The sequence below is a fragment of the Neovison vison genome, chromosome 1 (assembly GCF_020171115.1).
Source record: "Neovison vison isolate M4711 chromosome 1, ASM_NN_V1, whole genome shotgun sequence".
In the NCBI taxonomy this organism is placed as follows: Eukaryota; Metazoa; Chordata; class Mammalia; order Carnivora; family Mustelidae; genus Neogale; species Neogale vison.
In genome coordinates, this window is record NC_058091.1 from 182,654,404 (window position 1) to 182,681,229 (window position 26,826).

Sequence of the window (26,826 nt, forward strand, 5' to 3'; positions counted from 1 at the left end):
AACTTACTGTTCTATTTTTCTAACTCTTTTGTAAGTCCAAAGTTATTTCAAAATTACTTAAGTTTTTAAAACCTATGATATTGTCATATGAATAGATCAACCATGGGAACACACACTTGCGCACACACACACAAATCCAGAAATAAATATATGTAAATTTAATAATAATGAAGGTAGCATCGCAAATACATATGAAAAGATGGACTTTAAATTAACGACGTTAGGGAAAAGGGCAGCCAAAGAAACAGGATAAAACTACATCTACTCCTCATACTACATACTAAGATAAGTTAAACTGCAAAAGGAGAAGAGAGTCAAATGTTTAAGAACACTACATGGGGGGCGCCTGGGTGGCTCAGTGGGTTAAGCCGCTGCCTTCGGCTCAGGTTATGATCTCAGGGTCCTGGGATCGAGTTCCGCATCGGGCTCTCTGCTCAGCAGGGAGCCTGCTTCCTCCTCTCTCTCTCTCTGCCTACTTGTGATCTCTCTCTGTCAAATAAATAAAATAAAATCTTTAAAAAAAAAAAAAAGAAAAAGAACACTACATGGCATTTAAATTATGAAAACAGTTTTGTTTTTTAAGATATTTAAATGGAATATACCCTCTCTTTCAAGGAGTTCTCTGAAGTGATGTCTGTTACTATGACAGGTTACTTGAAGCAAGTTGGAAGGTCTTCACTTGGTATAAAAGCATAACAACTTTTGGGGTGCCTACGTGGCTCAGTGGGTTAAGCCTCGCCTTCAGCTCAGGTCCTGGGATCAGCACCTCATCCCGTTCTGTGCTCAATAGGGAGCCTGCTTCCCCCACCCCGTCTGCCTGTCTCTCTGCCTACTTGTGATCTCTCTCACTGTCAAATAAATAAGTAAAATCTTAAGGAAAAAAATAAAAACACCAAAAACCCAAAAGCATAACAACTTTTAAATAAGTAGGCTACAACCATGCATGCTGTGTAGGTCACTACATCTCATATGCTCCATCCTGTTATATTAAAATAAAAGAACTATATAAGGATAAAAAATGTCATTGAAAAGATACACAAAAATATAGTCACTGTCTCTAGAAATAAAAGGTTTGAGGTCTGTTGAGAAGCAGCCTTCCTTTTTATTGATTACTCTTTAGTAGTTTGAAGATCAAAGTAAAAACGTAGTTCTTTGAAAAGACTAAATATGATTACAGAGAGAAGAGACCAAAGAACTTGAATTTAAAAAGAAACAGAAAATCTTAATAATTCTGTAATTGTTGAAAAACTAGAACACAGTTAAATATTTTCTCCCTTCTCCCAACACACAAAAATGCATACATTTAAGAAACAAATCATTGCAACCTTAAAAAACTTTCCCTAGAATTAAATAGGAAATTATTAGAATAGAATTAAATAGAATAGAATTAAATAGGAAATACTCCCTAATGCATTCAATGAGGCCAATGTAATCAAGATGTGAAAGTTAAAGTACTGTGAAAATAATTAAGGGCTAATATTACCATGAATGTTGCCATAAAAATCATGAACGAAGTATCAGGAAACAGCATATATTAGTATATAGTAAAAAAACTACAGTAGAAGCAGGCTGAGTTTATTCTATGAATGCAAGGATAGTTTAACATTAGATCATCTATGTGTCATTCACTACATTAAAATACTCAAGAAAAGGGGTGCCTGGGTAGCTCAGTTGGTTAAGTGTCCACCTTCGGTTCAGGTCATGATGCTCGGGTCCAGGGATGGAGGCCTGTCTTGGGCTCCCTGCTTAGCAGGGAGCAAGCTTCTCCCTCTTCTTCTGTCCCTCCCCCTGCTTTGCGCTTGTTCATGCGCACACACTCTATAATAAATAAATAAAATCTTTTTAAAAAAAACATGAAAGAAGAAAAATCACATGATCATCTCAATAGACAATGAAAAAACATTTGACAAAAGTCATTAGCTATTCAAGATAAAAATTATATTAAACTGTGAACAAGGAAACTGCCAAGAAGGTACAGTAAACATTTTTAATAGTGAAATGTGAGAGACATTCTTTTTACTTTTTTAAAAAGATTTTATTTATTTATTTGACAGAGAGAGAGAAATCACAAGTAGGCAGAGAGGCAGAAAGAGAGAGAGAGGAGGAAGCAGGCTCCCTGCGGAGCAGAGAGCCCGATGTCGGGCTTGATCCCAGCACCCTGGGATCATGACCTGAGCTGAAGGCAGAGGCTTTAACCCACTGAGCCACCCAGGCGCCCCTACTTTCTTTTTTTTTTTTTAAGATTTTATTTATTTTTGAGAGAGAAAGAGTAAGAGTGAGAGCACACGAGTAGGGGGGAGGGGCAGAGGGAAAAGTGGGCTCCCCACTGAGCAGGGAGCCAGATGGTGAACTCCATCCCAGGACCCTGGGAACATGACCTGACCAGAAGGCCGACATTTCACCAACTGAGCCACCAAGGCATCTGAGACATTCTTTTACAATCAAGAACAAGTTAAGGATGTCCACTAGTAAACACTTTTATTCAACACAATCCTGGAAATTCTAATCAGCAGAGTAAATTATTATAAAGAATAATGACTAGAAAGGCAGAAACAAAGCAGAAAAATCTTTTTTTTTTTTTTTAAGATTTTATTTATTTGACCCAGCAGGAGACACAAGCAGGGGGATGTGGCGGAGGGAGAGGGAGAGAAGCAGGGTGCTCAAAATGGGACATGATCCCAGAATTATGGGATCATGACCTGAGCTGATGGCAGATGCTTAACTGACTGAGCCACCAAAGCACCCCTGAAAAATCTTAAACATAAAAATTTAACAAGTTTGTCAGTTTAAGAAATCAATATACCAAAAAAAATTTTTTAATTCCAAGCAGAGCCCCTCACCTATTTTTAAATCTTTTCTCTTTATTTAGCAACCAATGCAGGTTCTTATCCTGAATTCTATTTCTTTTCCTATTCTCTACCAAGACCCAGTAAGTCATGATGTTCAGTTTCTTATCTGCTATATTCTTTGCCTACTCCTTCTTTCTTCCTTACATTCTGTAGATGGCTACTTAATTTGGTTAGGCTCCATCCAAGGCCATCCCAAGTGAGGTGAAGCTCCTAGATGGCCACCAAAATTATGTGAAACAGAAGCTGGTTAACATTTTCTGCAAAGGTCAGGGAATAAAAAGGGCTTTTTGGCCCCAATGATTTCTGTCACAACTACCTTTTTGCTTCTAACTCAAAAGCAGCCACAGATAATGCATAAATAAGTGGGCATGACCAGGAGCACCTGGGTGGCTAAGTTGGTTTGGTGTCCAACTCATAATTTTGGTTCAGGTCATGATCTTGGGGTCCTGGGAATCAAGCCTGGCACTGGGCTCTGCGCTCAGTAGGAAGTCTGCTTGAGATTCTCTCTCCTTCTCCCTCTGCCCTTCTCCTTACTCAAGTATATGCTCTCTCATTCTCTCAATAAATAAATAAAATCTTTTTAAAAAAATGGGCATGACCACGTTCCAACAAAACTTAGTTTACAAAAACAGTGATGGTTTGCTGACCCCAGGCCCAGAGCATGAATTCCCAATTCTGGCTTTTAAACACCCCAAGGTAAGACAATTTCAAAGGCTATTAAAAATTTTCAAGATTAGGGCGCCTAGGTGGCTCAGTGGGTTAAGCCGCTGCCTTCGGCTCAGGTCATGATCTCGGGGTCCTGGGATCGAGTCCCGCATCGGGCTCCCTGCTTGGCAGGGGGCCTGCTTCCTCCTCTCTCTCTCTCTCTGCCTGCCTCTCTGCCTACTTGTGATCTCTCTGTCAAATAAATGAATAAAATCTTAAAAAAAAATTTTTTTTTTCAAGATTAGTATTTCATTTTTAAAGAACAGGAAGTAACCTGCTATGCTGACAGAACAGAGAACTAGGAAGTCTTAAGTCTTTGACGGATTTTCAGCAATCATTTTAAATTTTCAGGATTTCTTCATCTTTCAGAAATTTGTTCCAAATCTCTATTTGGCTCCCTCTCACCCTATGACATTATAAGTATATATATTTAAAATTTTTTTTTACCACCAGTTAAACGGGGTCTTAGGAGAAAGAGGTGATAAATACAAGTGGTTAGTATACTAACTGGCATCAAAAATTCTATTTTTACATTAAGATCTTTAATTCATATAGAATTTCTATTTTTATATATAGTATGAGTATAGTACTTTAACTTTATTGTCTCTCATATGGATAACCAATTACACCAGCACTATTTATTAAACAAAACATTTCTTTTCCATTGAACATTTCCATTGAAATGTATTTTTTTTTTGAAGATTTTATTTGTTTATGAGAGAGAAAGAGAGAAACAGGCTCCCTGTGGAGCACAGGGCCTGATGTGGGACTCGATCCCAAGACCCTGGGATCATGACCTGAGCCAAAGGCAAACGCTTAACCGCCTAAGCCACCCAGGCACCCCAGAAATGTATTCTTATCATAGGCTATATTCTCATGTATACTTAAAACTGTCACTGTATACATTTAATATTAGAGACAGATTACATTTCTATGATACTAAATCTTAGCTGTGTCATAAATAATTCAGGTCCTTCAATCAAATTTTCTAGCTTTTTTCAAGAGAAGGTTCTATGTCTTTTCTTATCAAATTTATTCCTGGGTTTTTAAAATTGTGAATAAACACCACCATTCCATGCCACATATTGCTAAGTACAGATAAAAGCTACTGATTTTATTTAATACATATTTCTTATGTACCCACCTTTTCAAATTATCCCATGAATTCTAACAGTTTTTCTTGTGGATTTTCTGGGTATAATCATGTAATTTATAATTAAATTATATTTTGTCTTTTCTTTCCCAGTATATATACATCATTTCTTTTTCTTAATTGTTTGCTGGAAACTTCAAAAATAATGTTGAGTAGTGATCTTATCCCTGATTTAAATAGGAATGGTTTAGTGTTTCACCATTTTATAGTCTTACTCAAGATTTCTGTAAATAATTTTTAGGTATTTTCCTTTAAGTTTTGTTTTGTTTTGGTTTTTTAAGATTTAATTATTTATTTATTTGACAGAGAGAAATCACAAGGAGGCAGAGAGGCAGGTGGGTGGGGGGCAGCAGCTGTGGAAAGCAGGCTCCCTGAGGAGCAGATGGCCTGATGCAGGACTTGATCCCAGCACTGTGAGATCACAACCCGAGCCAGCAGAGGCCCAACCCACTGAGCCACCCAGGCGCCCCAAAGTTGTGTTGGTTTTGTTTTTGTTTTTGTTTTGAAGATTTTATTTACTTATTTTAGAGAAAGACTGAGAGAGAGAGAGAGAGCATGAGCAGAGGGAGGAGCAGAAGGACAGGAGGAAACAGACTCCCCACTGAGCAGGGAGCTGAACTCTGGGATCACAACCAAGCTGAAAGGCAGAGGCTTAACTACCTGAGCCATTCAAGGGCCCCTTCCTTTAAGTTTTTATTAGGAGTAGTTTCTAAATGCTTTTACAACACCTTTTGATATAACATAGAATTATGCAGTTTTTTCTTTTAATTTGTTGCTGTCAATTATAAGATTTTCTCATTTTGACCCATCCTCCTCCATTCTTGCAATAAACCATACTTGTTTATGTTTTATGATTTTACTAGTTTGTTCATTTTTCACATTTTACATAGAAGTATTTTTCTCTTTATTTCTTGATAATTTATAATTTCAATAGATTTCCTCTTTGATCTGGGGGTACATGGAAGACCCTTCTTAATTATTAGGTATATAAGATGACTTCTGTCATTTTTTTAATTGCTACTAATTTCTTATTTATTAGACTGATTGGCAACTGCTGCCTACAAAACTGCTATTATCTGGAAAATTTTTTTAAGGTTTGTCTTGTAGTCAAGAACATGATTAATTTTCATAAATATCCCACTGGAATTTAAAAAAAAGGAAAAAGTGTAAAAAGTTTTATCATTTAAATCCTCTATACATGTGCTTTTCTGTGTATTTGGTATGTGAAACTCAGAAAGCCTACCATTTATTGCATACTTACAATATGCTATGTAGTATAAGTGTCCCACATATATGCCACATATATATATATCTCATTTATTCTTTAAAAGTGTGAGGCAGTGGGATGCCTGGGTGGCTCAGTGGGTTAAAGCCTCTGCCTTTGGCTCAGGTCATGATCCCAGGGTCCTGAGATCAAGCCCCGAGTCAGGCTCTCTGCTCAGCGGGGAGCCTGCTTCCCTCTCTCTCTCTCTCTCTCTCTGCCTACCTCTCTGCCTACTTGTGATCTCTGTCAAATAAATAAAATCTTAAAAAAAAAAAAAGTGAGGCAGTATCACTTACCATTTTAGAGTTAAGGAAGATGGGATTTCAAAATGCTAAATAACTTTCCTCAGTACACGAATCAAATTGCTAAGCCAGAATTCAAACTCCTACATGTTTCTAATGCTCCTGCTTTTAAAGACCATATAACATAACACTACCATTACGTGGCTTTCATGACCTGTTGTACCTGATAAGCTTCTACCTTCCAAACTTAATTTCTATTAGGTCTCAATATAAAGTCCCTCCTCAAGTCCCTTATCACTATTCCGTACAGACTATTTTGTACTTTTGTTCACAATTCATCTTTTTGAATATCCCATCCTTTTCCTCTCTGCTTTGCTAATGTATCTCCATCCTTTAAGGCCCAGTTCTGTTGCCTTATATAAAACCTTTCTGTCCCCTCCAGCCAATAATTAGCCTTCCTGCTGACTATACAGTGAATACTACAAAATCTGGCTTACTTGTTCTCTAATTATTCCATTTTACTTTAGTGAGTTTTATTTCTCCACCTCTAAGACAAGGTTTATTATTGAATTCTTAGCTTTTGTAATTCCCAAAATGCTTTATTCTGTGACAGCCACAAAAAGACAAATACATGCAAGAATAAACTGAAGCAGTGCTTTATCAGCCACAGGGGGCAAAGGAGAGAAAATGAGGGTACAAATTCAAAGAATGTGTAAGATGACTTTCCCATTAAAATAGTAAGATGATGGATTTCTCTCTGTGGCTATACAATTCAAATCAGTAAACATTTGAGAACTTACTATTCACAAGACATCATAGGCATATTATAAGGAGACTCTGTAGCATGAATTGTGTTCCCCAAAAAGGTATGTTGAGTCACAGGTAGCTAATATCTCTGAAAAGTTACCTTATTTGCAAACAGGAGCTTTATACATGTAATCAAGTTAAGATAAGGTCTTACTGGATTAGGGTGGGCCCTAAATCCAATGACTGGTATCCTTAAAGGAAGGCTGTGTAAAGAAATGGACACAGAGACCTAGGGAAAACACCATGTGACAATGGAGACAAAGACCGGAGTGTGAGAGCTGCAAGCAAAGGAATGCCAAAGATTGCCAGCAACCACTAAGAGCTCGGGAGAGAGCCATGGAACAGATTCTCCCTCAGTGTTTCCAGAAGGAACCAACCTTAAGGAAATCTTGGTTTTGGGCTTTTAGCCTACAGAACTAGATTTCCATAGCTTTAAGCCACCAGTCTGTGGTACTCTATCACAAGTGCCTTACAAGACTAGGGGGAAAGATAAGTTGTCACATTCCTTATTCTCAAGTATCTTATTATCTAGCAAAGGGCTAATATTCCAGTAGCAAGAGTACATTGGGTCAGTATACAAATATATCAGATGTTTGTGTCCCACCGAACATTCTCTTGGCTTCCTTTAACTCTAGTCATTGGTGCATCAATCAGCTCACTGCAGATGCAAACTAGTGGCACATTAGCTGCACCAAGTATCTTCTGCATTATGTCCTAAAGATACTCCAGTATGGGTCCGCAACATTCATGCATGCACACCTATAAAAGAATGAACATTTGATGGGGCAATCCTTGACTAAAAGGAGATGGAAGCTGGTATATCTAATTCTTTCCTATAGTTGGACAATTCTATGTGGTTCCTCAAAAAGTCCTGACAGGGGCGCCTGGGTGGCTCCGTGGGTTAAAGCCTCTGCCTTCGGCTCAGGTCACAATCCCAGGGTCCTGGGATGGAGCCCAGCATCCGGCTCTCTGCTCAGCAGGGAGCCTGCTTCCTCCTCTCTATGCCTGCCTCTCTGCCTACTTGTGATCTCTGTCTGTCAAATAAATAAAATTTTTAAAAAATCTTAAAAAAAAAAAAAAAAAAAAAGCCTGACAGATGAAGCCACAGCTGTCCAAAGTGATAATCAACTTGAGGACATATGCTTATGCTGGCTGTCCCGCTTCACTACTTAATTCCTTCTAGTCCTCTACTCTTGGATCACTTTCCAAAGACAGTATTTCACCCAAAGCCTTGTCTCAAGATTCTGACTTACAGGGGACACAGGCTAAGATAAAAATTACCTATAACTCAAAGGCAAATCTGTATTTAAAAACATCTGAGAGAATGCTGTGGGAGTTATACCTTCCGGAGAAAATTAGAGAAAGCATTAAGAATGTAAAAGCATTTAAGAAGGGACTTGAGGGGCGCCTGGGTGGCTCAGTGGGTTAAAGCCTCTGCCTTCAGCTCAGGTCATGATCCCAGAGTCCTGGGATCGAGCCCCTCATCGGGCTTTCTGCTTGGCGAGGAGCCTGCTTCCCTTCCTCTCTCTCTGCCTGTCTCTCTGCCTAGTTGTGATCTCTGTCTGTCAAATAAATAAATAAAATCTTAAAAAAAAAAAAAAAAACAAAACCAACAAGGGACTTGAAAGATGGCAAAAATGCTAATAAACATAAATGTGAGGATAGTACTTCAGAAAACAGCAAAATCAAAGTTCAGAGTTTGGAAAAATGACATTTGGGGGAATAGATGGCAGTTTAATTTAGCTGAAATTCAGTACAGAGGAATCAAGGAAAATATAGAGGGGTAAGAGCATAAATATGGACTGAAACCATATTGTGGCTAGGTGATTTCGTAATGTGAGGAAGAGGAGGTCTGGATAGAGTAGCTAAAGAAATAGTATAATAACAAGTCTAAAAGGTATAAGGCCATGTTGCTTTAAAGTTTCTCACTTTCTATTATAAATGATCTCAGAAGTAGTTAATATACTGACACATATTAAGTGATAATAAAACCAAGAATCTAAAAATAGCTGGTGGAAATATATTTTAATATTCTTCAATGTTCTATTTATTTACGATGTGAGTGACATTATATACTATACTTTAAAAAAATCTGATAAATGAAAATATGAATTTACCTAAAAAAGTAACATTATTCAGGGTGCCTGGGTGGCTCAGTGGGTTAGGGTCTCTGCCTTCGGCTCAGGTCATGATCCTGGAGTCCTGGGATTGAGCCCCGCATCGGGCTCTCTGCTCAGACGGGAGCCTGCTTCCCCCTCTCTGTCTGCCTCTCTGCCTACTTGTGGTCTCTGTCAAGTAGATAAATAAAATCTTAAAAAAAAAAAAAAAAAAGTAACATTATTCACCAAAGTATAACTAACTCAAAAACCAAAACAATAAAACAAACCAAAACCAAAACTCAAAAACTTCAGCCTAAAAAAAAAGAACTGTATATATATACACCTATAGTAGACAGTAATGACCCCATAAAGATGTCCACATCCTAATCCCTGAAGCCCCTGAATGTGTTACTTTACATGATTAAAGAGACTTCACAGATGTGATTAAGTTAAGGGTCTTAACATGGGGAGATTCTCCTTAATTATATAGCTGGACCTAAGGTAATCACAAGAGCTCTTCTAAGGTGATGGAAGGGTGAGAGTCACAGAGCGAATGTAACAACCAGAAGCAAAGGGTCAGAGAGAGATTTAGTATGCTGCTAGCACTGAAGACTGAGGAAGGGACCACAAGCCAGTACAGGTGGCCTCTAGAAGCTAGAAAAAGAAAATAGGTTCTTCCCTATAGCCTCTGGAGGAAGTGTAGTACTGCTGCTATTTTTATTTCAGGCCACTGAAACCCATTTCAGACTTCTGACCTCTAGAGCAATAGGAAAATAAACTTGTGCTGTGTTAAACTACCAAGTTTGTAGTAATTTGTTATAACAGCAATGGGAAAAAATGCCGTATGATCCAGTGATTCTCTCCTAGGAAAAAATTCCATTGAAACTTCTTACTGATCATATAGTGATCTTAAAATATACCTACAATGTCTTTGACTCTATTCCTTCAAAAGGTAGAGCTTAATTTATCTCCTTTGTTGTGGGCTGGACTTAATAATGACTCACTTCTAATAAAGAAAATATGGTAGCAGTGTGGCTTTTGAGTCTATGTCATAGATGGCTTTCTTCTTGTTCTTTCTGAGATCAGGGAAGAAGCCAGCGGCCCTGTCATGAAGATATTCAAGCAGCTCCATGGAGAGGCTTATGGCAAAGCACTGAGGCCTCTTGCCAACAGTCAAGGGAAAGAGACTACATGGTGAGCCATCTTGGAAGCGGATCCTCCAGTTTAGTCAAGCCTTTAGATGACTGGCTGACATGTTGACTTCATCAGAGATTCTGAGCCAGACCACACAACTAAGACATTCTTGAATTTCTGCTCCACAGAAACTTAAACATAATAAATATTTGTTCTTTGAGTCACTAAGACTTCAGGTAATTTGTTATGTGGATTTGTAACTAGCATAGTCTAAAAAAAAGTCACACAGAAGGATGTATACCTTATCCTTTGTGGTAAAAAGAGGTTTGGAAAAAATCTAGGAACTTCACTAGAGGAACAGTCACAGATATCACATAATATTACACAGAAGAGTTAGTACCAAAAACCAGACAGATATAAAGTAAAATACATGGAGCTTAAAAATAATATTGAGTCATAAATGTTCTAAAATTATGTAAATTTTAAAAACTTAGGATGGGGCACCTGGGTGGCTCAGTCAGTTAGGCATCTGTCTCTTGATTTCTGTTCAGGTAATGATTGCAGGTTTGTGGTGCCTGCTTGAGATTCTCTCTCTCCCCCCACTCCCCTAAAAAAGAAAAGCCAAATTTGGATACATTCCCCAAAGAAATGAAAGCAGGGACTTATAGAGATTATCTGTATACCCACATTCACAGCAGCATTATTCACAACAGCCAAAGGTGGAAGTGACCCAAGATTCCATGCAAAGATGAAAAGATAAATGAAATGTGGTATACACTTTCAGCATTTATAAGAAAGGGTGTTGTGACACATGCTACAACATGGATGAACCCTAAAGACATGCTAAGTGAAATAAGCCAATCACAGAGGGACAAATACTGTATGATTCCCCTTATATGAAGTTCCTGGGAAGTCAAATTTATAGAAAGTGGAAGAAAAATGGTGATTGCCAGGGTTGTAGACAGGGGAAAATGAGGAGCTGGTGTTTAATGGCTGCAGTTTCAGCTGGGAGTATGAAAAAGTTCTGGAGACTGACTGCGGTACATTCACAACAATATGAATGTACTTAATGCCACAGAACTATTACATATTCAAAAAAGGTTAAGATGGTATATTTTATGTATGTGTATTTTACAACAAAAATCCTCATTAACAGAAAAAATAGGCGCACAAAAATGATGCTAAATATTTCACAAGAACTGATGCACACATTTTTTAAAGATTTTATTTATTTGAGAGAGACACAGAGAGATAGGGAGAGAAAGCATGAGCAGCAGGGAGAGGGAGAAGCAGACTCCTTGCTGAGCAAGGAGCCCAATATGGACCTGGATCCCAGGACTCTGGGATCATGACCTGAGCTGAAGGCAGACACTTAACGACTGAGCCATCCAGATGCCCCAGAACTGATTCATATTTAAGAACACATTTGAATGAATGACAAAAAAGGGAGTGGGCGTATGGTGTGAGAATAAAGGAGATAAGCCTTGCCCTACATGAACTGATGATGTCATGATTTGATTTACAAAAAACAATCTTCAAGAACATATCTAATACATAATATGAGAGATGCCACTGATACCAAAAAAAGAGCTGGTATAACATTCCTTCTAGAAGTTGACCCTGCAGAAATCAAGAACCACAGATAACTGACTATGAGCACTAGAAGATCTGGAAATCACTTCATCTAATCTTCTCATTTTACATTCCAGACCCTTCAAGATAATTTGCTTTTCAGAATTATCTGTGGTTCTAAGCAGATTTTTACAAAGCACCATGTTTCAGATAGCAAACTACTACATTCTTCTAAATTAGAAGATATTTTATATGATACAAACCTTTAAAGATCCTAGGAGTAGCCAAAGCAATCACTGTTTAACTACTAATAACACTTCACTTAGTTCTATTGTGTTTCTTAGAGGTAAGTTCCCATGTCTTATTTGACTCTCCAAAACATTTTACAGGTCTGGCATTTAATAAGTACTCAAATACACAGTGAATGTACAGCCTCAGGTACTATACCAAAATGCCCTATCTCATCTTGTGTACTATGTAATGTTTTACTCAGATCATAATACCAAAAAAGAGAGAAAGAGTGAGAGAAATAAAGGGAAAAAAAAGGTGAGAGGGAAGGTCAAAATTAAGAAATTAAGGAGAACATTTAATATAAAAAGCCTGGCTAAATTATGTGTAATTAATGACAGCAAAAAAACAGAGAAAAATGGTTAGACAAAAATCCACAGAGCATCAATAAACAGCTTTCAGTTCATAGGCAAACTTATGAATATTTAACTTCTGAATTCCTTAATAGTTCAATTTCCAAGACCATAAAAGCCAATAGTTCAGTCTTCTATTAGGTATTTCATACCACAAGGGGAAAGAAATCAACTTTTCTTATTTTAGTTATTTCTTAGTTAATTCCAGAAAATACCCCAATCAAGGGTTATTCTATTTAGAAGTGTGCATATAATTAGTAAGATGATCTTTTAAAAAGTATGTTATAAATATCACTATGAAAACTGCTGTCTCTCCAATTGCTTGCTATCAGGTATTTTACAAAGCATTCTTATATCATGGTTAAAAACTCAATACCACGTAAGATTTATTTTTCATTTAATTAATAATTTGTTGATGACTTATATTGCTTTTCAAATAATTTCTATTATATGCTATTTTGTACATTATGTAATGAGATATATTATGAAATAGTTTTATAGACCTATGTTCTTTACATCCTAATGCGAAACATGACCTTGGATAAAGTCACAAGATAATAATACTCAACATTTAAAATGAAAATAATGCTACACTTAGCTATTTAGACAGTAAAAGAAGATAATCATAAACTCTCAAAGGCTATCCTAACTTGAGGTTCAAAGAACTAAATACTATTAGCTATTAAACTTCATTTGCAATTTTAATGTGATACCTTTAATTCTAGCTACAGTTTCTATCAGATTTTAAAAAGATCTTAAGGACTATTAACCCTGATATCCATAATCAAGTAATTCTTAAAGCAGAAATAATTGTTTAAATAAATAATAAAATTATCAGTAGAAACACTATATAGCCTAATTTATTCAAGATCAATTCCTTATTATGTTGAAAAAAATTACTGAAACAAAATTCCACTATATAAGCACAATTTAAGAGACACTGTCACTGATCCTGGAGGGCTTTACAAAGCCACTGTCATCCTATTCAGGGAGTAGGGAGGTGTGGCAGGCTGGCTACTATAATAAGCATAAATATTAAGTATTTAAAACCATGTTTAATCTGAAAACATATGTTTTTAGACATTTAAGCAAAAGAAAAAATAAGTGCAATGAAAACACTGTATCAAGAGTATATCTTATGAGTATTTACTAAACAGAAACGTATCTAAAAAAAGAAATCTTGGTGCTTTAATTTAAAATATTTGCCTTTAGAGTTTATTCAATAATATCTAAAAGTAACTAAAGAACAATATAAAATTACTTAATATAGATCTTAAATATTAAGCCTACGAAAAATCTGTCGCTATAATTTTTAATTTTTCATAAAGTAATTCACATTATGGTGGATTTACTCCTGAATAACCTAATAGATGGCATAAAGCTACACTAACAAAGGAAAAGAGCCACACTGCTTCATACATAATTTATTAACATTTCCTATAGGATTTATGTTAAAGCAAAGAATTTTAACATCTCTTTAGTGATGCAGAATCAAAGTGTCCCATACATTCCACTGTCAAAACACTTCAGCCTGGTATTCTTCCTACTTTAAAAAATTAAATGTTTTTTTTTTTCCTCCTACTAGGTTGCAGTTATATACCACGGCTTCTTGTAAATGGACTTCTACCACCAGCATTGCTGCAAGGTTTCTTATTCCTCTGCAGTTGTCTTTTCAGCCTCACAGAGGGAGACGAGCACTGCTGCAGTCATCTACAAAAAGCCGCTACCATTTCGACTTGTAACTAACAAAGACGCTGGTAAAATTTTTTTGCCACCCTATTCAGAGACAGTTCATTTAGATGTGTTGCAAAAACAGGCACTTTTGGTAACCAAAATTTCTCCAATCAACCAAAACCACATCTCAAGCTCTGCAGTACCTGCCTCCTTCTCTTCCTCCTCTCCCAAGAAGCCCTGTCCACTAGGTTCACATAAGACATCAGCAGCAGCTTTGTATTCTCTCTTGGCTACCAATGCGTATGTCCTTGTGGCCAGGGAGGAAAAAAAGCCTTTCAATGGGCTACAGCTTTTGCTCCTCGCCATGAATATGCTCCATTCTTTGTTGTCCTCTACCCGTTTCCTTAGATACTGTTATTGCACTCTGTCAACAGGCATTATAAAAACAAAACCTTCTTCTAGCTTCGAAAACAGCTCTTTCTCACCAGACTCCCCTTAACACTCCTACCCCTCCCCCCTTCTTCCTCTTCTGTCAAAAACCCTGGATCAGAAGCACAGGAAATCCATCTCCTGTGCTGCATTAGGCGGGGAGGGGGGAGACGCCCCTGCCTCCTGGCTTGACTTGTGGCAACAGACCCTGTGCCAAGGAAAGGCCACCGGTTTCAGACAGTGCAAGAGAAAATCGCCTCCCACCACCCCCACCCCCGCCTCCCCGCAGCAAGCCCGGCCATCGTGGCTCCAGCACCTACCCCATTTCCGAGCCCAGCAGCACCTCCATTCCGTCTCCAGTGACACCCAGGCGGGCTGCGCCAATACAGCCACATGTCAGTCACGTGTGCCTGCGTCCAGCCAATCGGCGGGTCCCCGACGGGAATGGGGAGCGCCCTGGTCCGCATCCAGCGGATTACACAGCTGCTTCACGCTCGGCTTCCCGACCCGCACTCCGCAATAGAGCACCAAGCCCCGCCCCACCGCACAGCAGTCGAACCCCAGCCCGCATCTACTGCTGATGGGTGCGCCCTCACTGCCCGGGTCCCCAGGCAACCCACCAAAGCCAAGGAAGCTGACTAGTATAATAGAGTGGGGTGGGGGAGGTCTACGGGGCAGAAAGCTTAGCATGAGATGCTGGAGGTCGGTGGGTGACTAATAAATTATATCTCATTTGTAGAGATTAACATGTTTGCAGCACAGAGAGAAAAAAATTCTATTAAATGCATTATAACAAATAAATTTACATTACAAGTCACTGATCTGTTGGGTAAATCACTTGAACTATGTTTGAAAAATACAGTCACCACAAAAGCATACAGTGGCTAAGATCAGAATCACAGAGTCACACAGTTTGCTCCTGCCACTTAGTAGTTGTGTGGACTTCAGTCACTTAAAGGCTCAGTGCTTCAATTTCCTCTACAAAACGGGAGCTATATGGAATAAAGGAGTTAATATAAATGATGCAGTATTCAGAGCAGTCCCTGACACAGTTAAGTGTTGTCAGCTACTACCAACTTGAAACTTCTTAGTGCAAATTCTACATTTCATTTAAATCAAACCAAGTGAAGCTTAAATTACTAATATTTGTAAGTTGGAAGGGCAAATTCAAACTGCCAAGAATTTAAAGTAGATTTCAAGTTTAGTTTAAATAGGGGAAGACCAGTGTGTCCATGATCTATTTCAAATCTATTTTATTTATTTATTTATTTATTTATTTATTTTTAATTTGACAGAGAGAGATCACAAGTAGATGGAGAGGCAGGCAGAGAGAGAAAGATAAAGGGAAGCTGGCTCTCTGCTGAGCAGAGAGCCCGATGCGGGACTCGATCCCAGGACCCTGAGATCATGACCTGAGCTGAAGGCAGCGGCTTAACCCACTGAGCCACCCAGGCGCCCTCTATTTCAAATTTAAAAGGATATTTAACTTCAGGTTTTTAAAGGAGATGTTATTTATGATAACCTTTTCTCATTTTTTAAAATTAATAGCATGAAAAGAAGCAAGCTATTAAACAGCCTGTTTGGAGTAATTCCATTTTATTAAAAAATGTATGAATTAGTAATAGACATAGCAAAATGCTCATAGATGTGTGCATAACCAGTGCTCAGTGGTCATCCACGGAAATTGGGATTTTCGAGTTTTCTCTTTTTCCTTTGTGCTTTTCAATGGTTTTTCTTTGTGTCTATCTTATAATGCCTGATTGTATATCTTGATACCTTGCTATCGTATATATAGCAATTAACTTCCAAGTATTTGTTGAACACATGAGCAAACACTGACCACATATTACTAGTAATTAGAAAAAATTATATATAATTTTCAAACATATTTAGAAATAATTTCCCTCATATTTGAAAGAAAGGAAATGTGAATCAGTTTGACTCTATCTCAAATAGCCCTTTCGTCAGGATGACTTAGTTTTACAAAAGGCTTTCAAGAGTCTCTTACTGAAAGTGCATGATTCACTGAACAAGACTTACTTATTTATATAGTCACTGACCATTTGTGACAAATTCAGAAAAGATAATTCCTCATAAGGCCTAAACTTCTGGAAAGAAAAAGTACCCTTCAAAACAAAGAATATACTTTAGAAGCTCCTAAAAATAACTTCTTAGTATCCTAAGAAACAATTCTTGACTCAGACTATGATTCAAGTTGTTATTTAGTAAACCAGTTTGTAGCTAAAATATTTGTCTAAATTTTTACTGTTACGTATTGCTCAAGTCAATCAGTGATTCAAATGACAAAATTTTAAAGAAAATTCTGACCATTACATGTCTATTAATCATGATAATTCAAATCTAAAAGCAAGCCAATCTAAAAACTTCACATTTACACTATTGCCAACTAAATTATTCAGTAAGCTTTTTTCTCTTTAAGTATTCCACAAAAGTTTGATTTGAATTTTATTTTTTTAAGAATTTATTTATTTATTTATAAGAGAGAGAAAGAAAGCAAGCACAAGCAGGGGGAGTGGCAGGCAGAGGGAGAAGCAAACTCTCCAATGAGCAGATGAGCAAGGAGCCAGATGTGGGACTCAATCCCAGGATCCTGGGATTATGACCTGAGTGGAAGACAGATGCTTAAAGTCTGTGACGGCCAGATGCCCCGGATTTGAATTTCATTTTTAAAATGTATATAGCCATTTTAAAAACAATCAGTTAAAAACATATACAATCAAAAGGTATTGGGCCAAGTCTGAACACAATGAAGATCATTAAAACATTAATTGGTGTTCCAAGTTTGTTTGCATGTATCTCGGAACACAGCTCCTGCCATTCCTATTTAAATAAACATGTTAGCATTAAGACTACATATATATGTATGCATTAAAAATATTTACTGTTTAAAGTGAAATTCTACAGAAATAAATGTATGTTAAGGCTATTGCAAGAATGCACTGATAAACATGCCTTTGATTTCAAATATCTGTTCATTTATGATCAGATGTGACTGTTTTTGTAAATGTTATAAATATGAACACATGGGTTCATCTTAAATAAAGAAAATCTTCTGCAGCTTAAAAATATTAATGACTAAATAAATGAATAGGATTCTTAATGTCTTAAATCTTGCACTCCATTTTAACACAGACACGTTTGGCCTAATTTTAAGACCTGTGATTTCAGGGGCACCTGGGTGGCGCAGGGGGTTAAAGCTTCTGCCTTTGGCTCAGGTCATGATCCCAGGGTCCTGGGATAGAGCCCCGCACTGGGCTCTCTGATCAGCAGGGAGCCTGCTTCCCCCCTCTCTCTGCCTGCCTCTCTGCCTACTTGTGATCTCTGTTAAATAAATAAATAAAATCTTAAAAAAAAAAAAAAAAGACATGTGATTTCAAAAACTGACAAGAATAATACAGACAACATTATTAACTAGTATAAAGGAGTTAAAATTTGTGCTCCTTCCTGTTATCTTAATCCACTCTTGTGCTTTATCAATATTTAACTCTTTCTCTTTACTGGAGACCTCAGGGATACTAAAATAGAACACATTTATGCCTATGCAGATATCAACACGTTTTTTTTTCCTTTAAAACTAGTAACTATGTATTGAAAAAGCACACAATAGTGTAAATCTAAGTTCTCCAGGTGCTAAGTTATCAGATAAAGCTCAGATTCATTTAGAAATCTCAGGTCTTTAGATTTATACTGGTTTATAGTAAAATGAAAAAGCATAAGAGAATAAAATAAGAGTGCCTGGGTAGCTCAGTGGGTTAGGCCTCTGCTTCGGCTCAGGTCCTGATCCCAGAGTCCTGGGATCCAGGCCTGCATCCACTCTCTGCTCAGCAGGGAGCCTGCTTCCCAGGCTCTCTCTGCCTGCCTCTCTGCTTACTTGTGATCTCTCTCTGTCAAATAAATAAATAAAATCTTAAAAAAAAAAAAAAAAAGAAGAGACTAAAATGAGATTTCAAAGGCCTAATAGGTTATGAGGACCAATTCTCCCATATTTTCTATATTTTTCACAGAATGTGGGAAGGAGCTGAACTGTTACAATGGCAATGGAATTTTTAGTGATGTATAAACTAAGCAGGAGATAAGAGTAAATCTTTTACTTATCTGTATATACTGTCACCTCAAGAGAAAAATTTCTCAAAATAAATTTTCCTAGCACCAATATTTAAAGCTTAAGTAGTTTTTTTCCCTCTAATCTTTCTCCTTTCTCATCTGCAAATACCAAAATAGTTTTTTACACCCAGAGAACATTTCATGGCTTTCCACTGCTAACAGTGGCATTGAAACAGCTTGGAGTTTAATCATGGAGTGCCCTGAATGGCACATTAATTAATTAGTCTTCCTATACTTCCTACACTAAAAGGCTTCCTACCTGTATTGTTTCTTATGGCTGCCATAACAAATTACCACAAAGTCCATGGCTTAGAACAACCAAATGTGTTATCTCACACTTTTTGCAGTTCAGAAGTCCAAAATGGGTCTCACTCTAAACTAAAATCAAGGTATCTACAGGGCGGTCCTCCTCGCTGGAGGCCTGTGGCAGAATCTGTTTTCTTGCCCTTTCCAGCTTTCAGAGACCAAATACATTCCTTGGTTGAAGGCCTCCTTCCTTCATCTTCAAAGCCAGCAACAGTGGATCAAGTCCTCAATTTGTAGCACTCTGATCTTGCTGCTGTCATTTCTCTCTTTGGCTCTTATTCTACTTCTCTCTTACATTTTTAAAGACTCACTTCAAGGACTCTTACACTGGTCCACCTCAACAATCCAGGACAATCTCCCTATTTTCTGGTTACCTCTTTAGTGACTTTATTCCATCTGCAAACTTAATTCCCCTTTGTTATAAAATCTAACATATTTACAAATTCTGGGGATTAAGAGGTGGACATCTTTGGGGATCCATTATTCTGTCTACCACACCACAGCTTAATCTTTAACTATTTCAGAACTTGCATCCTAATAATAGTCCAATCAAACTAAATACTGTCACCTTAAATGTAGGACTTTTGCCTTTATTCTAATTTGATACAGTAGAAGGTTCCAGTATATAGAGATTAAAGATTAAGTCTTAAAGTTCTGAATCTTTCATTTTGTACCTCTACGACTTTGGATAAGTCATTTAACTATTCTAAAGTTTGGCTACTTTTTCATCTGTAAAATGAAGAATAACTGTTTGGCTTATTATATAGAGCTATTTAAGGATCAAATGTGTAATTCTGAACAAATTTTATAAACTATAAAATACTTCAAAGTAAAGGATTATTATTGTTCTATGGTCCAAATCAAAGTTCAGCTTAAATATATATTTCCATGAAGTAATCTACCACCCCATCTAGAATCAGCTCACCTCCTCTTCCTCCATTGATACCATCTCTTTTGTGGCATACATTTTGTACCTTTGTGTGCACATCTCCTTTCCCAGTCCTGAATATAACAATCTTGAGAGAAGAGTCACACTGGATTTTATCTTGTATGTCTCATGGTGTGTACCACAATATTTTGTGCATTATAGGTATTCACTAAATATGAGTATAAGAAATGATTTAAAATTAATCTCCAAAAGGCATCAGTACAGTCATTCTCATGGAATAAAAGCAGAGCAAATGCTGAATAATGAATACTATTGCAAAATATAACTTTCTACAGAGGAAACAGAATACTTTAAATAAAAAATCCTGAGCGCTGTTGGTGGAAAAAATGTGATGTAGCCCTGGGACTAAGTTTCTAAGGTTAAGTGACTGCACAGTAGAATCACTTTAGGAGCTGGAGAATTTAAAACACCATTAAGTCAGAATCTCTAAAAAATGAGGTCCAGGCATTAGTATGTGCCACCAAGACTGAGAAATAGCAAGCATTACTTTAGCTTTTGCAGCCAAAGTTCCTACTGCATGATGGGAGGGAGGCCATTTTTGAAATGCCTTTTAATTTAGAGTGCTATACAGCCTGAGACATCTGCTTACAGGAGAAAAAGTTTTTCTTTTTTTCTTTTTTTTTTAAAGATTTTATTTATTTATTTGACAGATAGAGATCACAAGTAGGCAGAGAGGCAGGCAGAGAGAGAGAGGAGGAAGCAGGCTCCCTGCCGAGCAGAGAGCCCGATGTGGGACTCGATCCCAGGACCCTGAGATCATGACCTGAGCCGAAGGCAGCGGCTTAACCCACTGAGCCACCCAGGCGCCCCAAAGTTTTTCTTTTTTTTAAAGGTGAAATTTAAATTAAAATAATACTGTGGGTCAGTGAGGTTACATGAAAATAGGTAGTAGTTTCAAAGGTCCTTAAAATATTTAAAATGCTTATACTAAAGTCCAGTTAAAACAAATTATCCTACATAGAATTACATGCATGCACAAAGAGTTATATTCCAAGATACTTAGTATTGTTTACACTACTGAAATGTTAGAAACAATCTCAATAATTGATAACAACAACTAGGTTAGTTATACTTATGGTACACTTAAAGAGGATTAAAATTATGTCAGATATACAATTGCATCAAAAAGCATAAAATACTTCAGAATAAATTCGACTGCACAGATGAAAGATCTGTACACCGAAAACTATAAGACACTGATGAAAGAAATTAAAGAACACAAATACAAAGACATTCCATGATTATAGACTGGAAGGATATTGTTAAAATGTCTATCAACCCAAAGCAATCTATAGATTTATTGAAATCCCCAACAAAATTCCAACAGCATTTTACACAGAAATAGAATAAACAATGCTAATATATTTGTATGAATCCACAAAAGACCCTGAACAGCCAAAGTGATCTTGAAAAAGAACAAGGCTGGAGGCACCACACTTCCTGATTTCAAACAACATTATAAAGCTATAGTAATCAAAACAGTATAGTACTGGCATAAAAACAGACACATAGGGGCACCCGGCTGGCTGTCAGTACAGTATGCAATTCTTGATCTTGCTATAGTGAGTTTGAGCCCCACATTGGGTACAGAGATTACTTTTAAAAAAAATTAAAAACTTAAAAGATGGGGCACCTGGGTGGCTCAGTGGGTTAGAACCTGTGCCTTCAGCTCAGGTCATGATCTCAGGATCCTGGGATCTGGCCCTGCATCGGGCTCTCTGCTCGACCGGGAACCTGCTTTCTCTTCTCTCTCTGCCTGCCTCTCTGCCTACTTGTGATCTCTGTCAAATAAATAAATAAAATCTTAAACAACAACAAAAAAACACCTTAAAAGATGATCCTAAGTAGGCCCAATGTAATCAAATGGGTCCACAAAATCCTCAAAGCAGTTAATGACTTCCCAATGAAATTCAAATAAATTTCAAATTCCTTACCTTGGTTTATAAAATCATGTAACTTAGCTCCTGTTTCCATTCCCACTCTTCTCCCCTACATCATCCTCTTGTTCTGTCTTAGGCTTTTGTGTGGACTTTCTTTCAACCTCAAGAACTCTGTTCCAAATCTTCAAATGACTGCTCCATCATATCATTCAGATCTTAGCGTAAGTGTCCTATCTTCAAAGAGACCTTCCATGATTACCTTATCAACAGTGGTACTGAACTGAAATTTTCCACCACAGCATGTTGTTTTGTCCTCAAATCATTTAAGATCTGAAAGGTTCTATCCATGTATCTATGTATTTTTCCGTCTTCCTCATTGCTTGCCAAACTGGAATATAAATTCCATGAGCACAGGAACCTAGATTCTTGTGCACTGCTGTTTCCTTCACACCTAGAACGGTATTTGGGGCACAGTACACATTCAATACATACTGCTGAGTGTATTAATGTAGATGATACGAAGATGAGTGGGACATCAATTTAGAATCAAGTAAGGGACCTAAAGCATTTACAACAAAAGTTTTTTTTTTTTTTAAGATTTTATTTATTTATTTGACAGAGAGATCGTAAGTACACAGAGAGGCAGGCAGAGAAAGACGGGGGGAGAGGGGTGAAGCAGGCTCCCTGCCGAGCAGAGAGCCCGATTCGGGGCTCAATCCCAGGACCCTGAGATCATGACCTGAGCTGAAGGCAGAGGCTTAACCCACTGAGCCACCCAGGCGCCCCTACAACAAAAGTTTTAATACAAGGCAAAGTGTATCAAAGGATGAGAGATTAGATGATTTCCGGCTAGGTGATCAAGAAAGATTTCAAACAGAAAATAGCAACAGAACTAGCTTTGAAAGGTGTTTAGGAATTCTTCAGGGCAAAGATTTTTATTTTATCTGTTAGGTTAAAAAATTTAGACTTTACTTTATGGGCAATTAAAAATACAAGTGTTTCAAATAAATTACGATACACAATGAGGTGAGAGCCACAAAAATTAAGAAGATTAGTTTTTAGCTCTTACTCAAGAGGATAATCAGAAATTTTATTTATATACATATATATATATCTATCTGTATCTATCTATATCTATATATATATCTACTAACTTATAGTTCAATTTAATGACCAAAGACTTTTTCAATCGAAAATATAAGGCAGGGAAAAACATTAAATTTTATAGTCTACAAGAAATTTAATTTTGCTTTTTTGGTATTATTTTAGCAATTTTGACAACACTGTTATTTATTAATTTTATGTTGTTAACAGAACAACAAAAAACCACAAAGTCATCTTTAGCAACCACTTTATCCAACTAATACAATACTGAAATATGTGCTTATAAGTGGGGGATATTTTGTTTTCTAAATTCTTTTTAAGGGCACCTGGGTGGCTCAGTGGGTTAAGCCGCTGCCTTCGGCTCAGGTCATGATCTCAGGGTCCTGGGATCGAGTCCCGCATCGGGCTCTCTGCTCAGCAGGGAGCCTGCTTCCTCCTCTCTCTCTCTGCCTGCCTCTCTGCCTACTTGTGATCTCTCTCTGTCAAATAAATAAATAAATAATCTTTTATAAATAAATAAATGAATTCTTTTTAAGATTTATTTATCTATTATTTTAGAGAGACAGAGAGAATGAGACAGCATGTGTGGGGCTGGGGTTGGGGGTAGGACAGAGAGGTCGAGAGAGAATCCCAAGCAGACTCCTCACCCAACATAGCCCAACGGGGAGCTCAATCCCACAACCCCGAGATCACTAGCTGAGCTGTAACCCAAGGGTTGGATGCTCAACCGATTGAGACACCCAGGCACCCCATTTTCTAAATTCTTAACATGACCTAATCAGGTAAAGTTCCAGGTTTAGGGCAACCAATGTTTTAAACTATCACCTTGGGAAAAAGAATTTCTGATCAATTTTTTAAGACTAATTGTTTAAAATAAAACTTCATGTTTTATCCTTTTTTCCCCTTAAAAAAGTATGTCTTATTTAATGTTGTTAATTTGGATCTTTACCAAAACCCAAAAATAACTGTAAGAGTGCTTCCCAATATACAACTTAAAATACAAACTTATAAACCCTATTCAGAAAGGTAAGATTTTAACACTAACACCTCAGGGGCTTTAGTTACCAAAACAGCACCAAATGTTTATGGTTATCACTGTGAATTCAAGAAAAAGAAGCACAAAGAATGAGTTTTTTAAAATAGTCCTTTTCATGAGGTGCCTGCAGGCTCAGTCAGTGAAGCATGTGACTTTTGATCTGTGTCATGAGTTCAAGCCCCATGTTGGATGCAGAGATTACTTTAAAAAAAAAAAAAAAATCTTTAGGGTGCCTGTGTGGCTCAATCAGTTAAGCATCAGACTCCTGATTTTGGCTCAGGTCATGCATGATCTCAAGGTTGTGAGATTAGCCCTCCAGCAGGCCTTTGTACTCAGTGGGGAGTCTGCTTGAGCTTCTCTCCCTTTGCCTCTCTCCCTGCTCATGTGTTCTCTCTCAAATAAATAAAATCTTTAAAAAAAAAAAATCTCAGGGCACCTGGGTGGTTCAGTCAATTAAGTATCTGCCTTTGGCTCAGGTCATGATCTCAGGGTCCCAAGATACAGCGCCACATCTGGCTCTCCACTCAGTGGCAAGTCTGATTCTGCCTCTCCTGTGATCTCTTGCTCTCTTTCAAATGAATAAATAAAAATCTTTAAAATAAATAAATAAAATAGACTTTCTCCAAGGGAAACATAATTAAAAATTAATATCACTTTAACATTTAAATTATCATAAAATGCCTAGATTAGTTGATGGATCATTTATCAATTTGTAATATACACCGTGGACCTTGAAATACATCAGAATCAATAAGGAAAAGCCCAATTTTATTGATGTTAAAAACAAAATTTGGTGCACATAAAAGAATAAATTACAGCCTAATAATGGCACTTACTTCATTTATTACAACCTTAAACCAAATCCTTGAGTCAAGATTTTTATTCTCATACCAATTTCCCCAAATCCTTACCTTAGATAAAGACATAATCACTTTTCAACACCCTATATACCAACTGCATTTAGTATCGCCTAGTTTAAATCATTTGTTTCCTTTTTGAAAATATTCCCTTCCTCTTGCTTTATGCTGAATCTTAAAATGTGAAGCCAAATATAGACTATAACATTATTTTACTTCTGGATACCTGAGGATAAATATTTGCTATTATAGGTTAAATAACTCAAACATATGATTATTAAGTAAAGCGAAAAAAAATTGTCCAAGAATTACTGGACTGTGTCAGTAAAGTCAGAAATCTCTGGTCACCTAAACTACCCCCAAAAGTACCTAACATATAGATTCAGTTTAAGATTTAGGATAATGTATCACCTAATAAAAGAACTCAAAATAAATACCTAATATTACGTTTTAAGAGGAAAGAGAGAAAATGGGCACCTGGGTGGCTCAGTGGGTTAAAGCCTCTGCCTTTGGCTCAGGTCATGATCTCAGGGTCCTGGGATAGAGCCCGCATCAGGCTCTCTGCTCAGCAGGGAGCCTGCTTCCTCTTCTCTCTCTCTCTCTCTCTCTGCCTGCCTCTCTGCCTACTGGTGATCTCTGTCAAATAAACAAATAAAAAAAATCTAATAAAAAAAAAAAGAGGAAAGAGAGAAAAGAAAACCAGGGCAAATGAATAAATGTAATTCCCTCCTTCAATATGATGTTTTTAAAACTAGAACTTCACATTTACTTCGCAAGTCTTTTTTTTTTTTTTTTAAGATTTTATTTATTTATTTGACAGACAGAGATCACAAGTAGGCAGAGAGACAGGCAGAGAGAGAGGGGGAAGCAGGCTCCCTGCCGAGCAGAGAGTCCAATGCGGGGCTCGATCCCAGGACCCCAGGATCACAACCTGAGCCAAAGGCAGAGGCTTTAACCCTCTAAGCCACCCAGGTGCCCCCCTCCTTTAAAAAAAAAAAAAAAAAGATTTATTTATTTATTTATTTGACACACAGAGAGAGATCACAAGTAGGCAGAGAGGCCGGCAAGGAGAGGGAAACAGGCTCCCTGCTGAGCAGAGAGCCCAATGCGGGACTTGATCCCAGGACCCTGAGATCATGACCTCAGCTGAAGGCAGAGGCTTAACCCACTGAGCCACCCAGGCACTCACTTTGTTAAGTCTTTTAAAACTTTCTTTGCCAAGTCCTCCAAGATTGGGTAGAATTATTTGAAGTGTCATATAGCTTTTATGGAAGCAGAAAGTAAGATTTCTTAAGAACTGGACCAAATTTCACTGCACATTCTACTACCTCTCTCAGTAGACACCAGCATTAATCAATAAGCATCTTGACCCCAAACCAGTGTGTACCTAATAGAATATGCAAAAGGCATTTTCTTTATCTTTTCCCAAAGAAGGTCTACAATTTAATTCAGTTAGATCTGCTCAATAAAACACTGCAGACATTCAGAGAAAGATCTCTCTGATATTCACTCTTTTACAAAAAGAATACAAAATTCTTTATAAAATGTCTCCTACGTGGTGATAAGACATCTGGCTGGATTTATCAACCATTTATTTTATGCAAACAGTCTACATAAAATATTCTTTTTTTTTTTTTAAAGATTTTATTTATTTGTCAGAGAGAGAGAGAGAGAGAGGGAAAGAGAGCGAGCACAGCAGACAGAGAGGCAGGCAGAGGCAGAGGGAGAAGCAGGCTCCCTGCCGAGCAAGGAGCCCGATATGGGACTCGATCCCAGGATGCCGGGATCATGACCTGAGCTGAAGGCAGCTGCTTAACCAACTGAGCCACCCAGGCGTGCCTACATAAAATATTCTTTGCCTGAGCTTCGACAGTTGATTCTCACCCTCTTCCTACAGTCCCTGGACACTTCTTTTGAAACAGTTTTTTTGGCTTTTTTGGTTTTTTTTTTTTTGGTCTTATACTATTCTAGTATTAAGAACACTATCGTGCTTGAAATGT

At 37.4% G+C, this 26,826-nt stretch overlaps 1 protein-coding gene across 9 annotated transcripts in view; it reads right to left on the reverse strand.

Annotated features, from left to right (window-relative positions):
• The window catches only part of APC (APC regulator of WNT signaling pathway), a 143,908-nt gene that overhangs the window by 92,898 nt on the left and 24,184 nt on the right, over window positions 1-26,826 (reverse strand). For 3 of the 9 annotated variants that reach the window (XM_044264212.1, XM_044264182.1, XM_044264167.1), the window contains exon 1: window positions 14,890-14,924. The exons of 5 other annotated variants lie outside the window; for them this stretch is intronic. The gene's annotated coding sequence lies outside the window, so the exon portion shown is untranslated. Of the gene's footprint in view, window positions 1-14,889; window positions 14,950-26,826 lie in introns of those variants that run through there. One more of the 9 variants, XM_044264188.1, reaches the window with a different exon arrangement.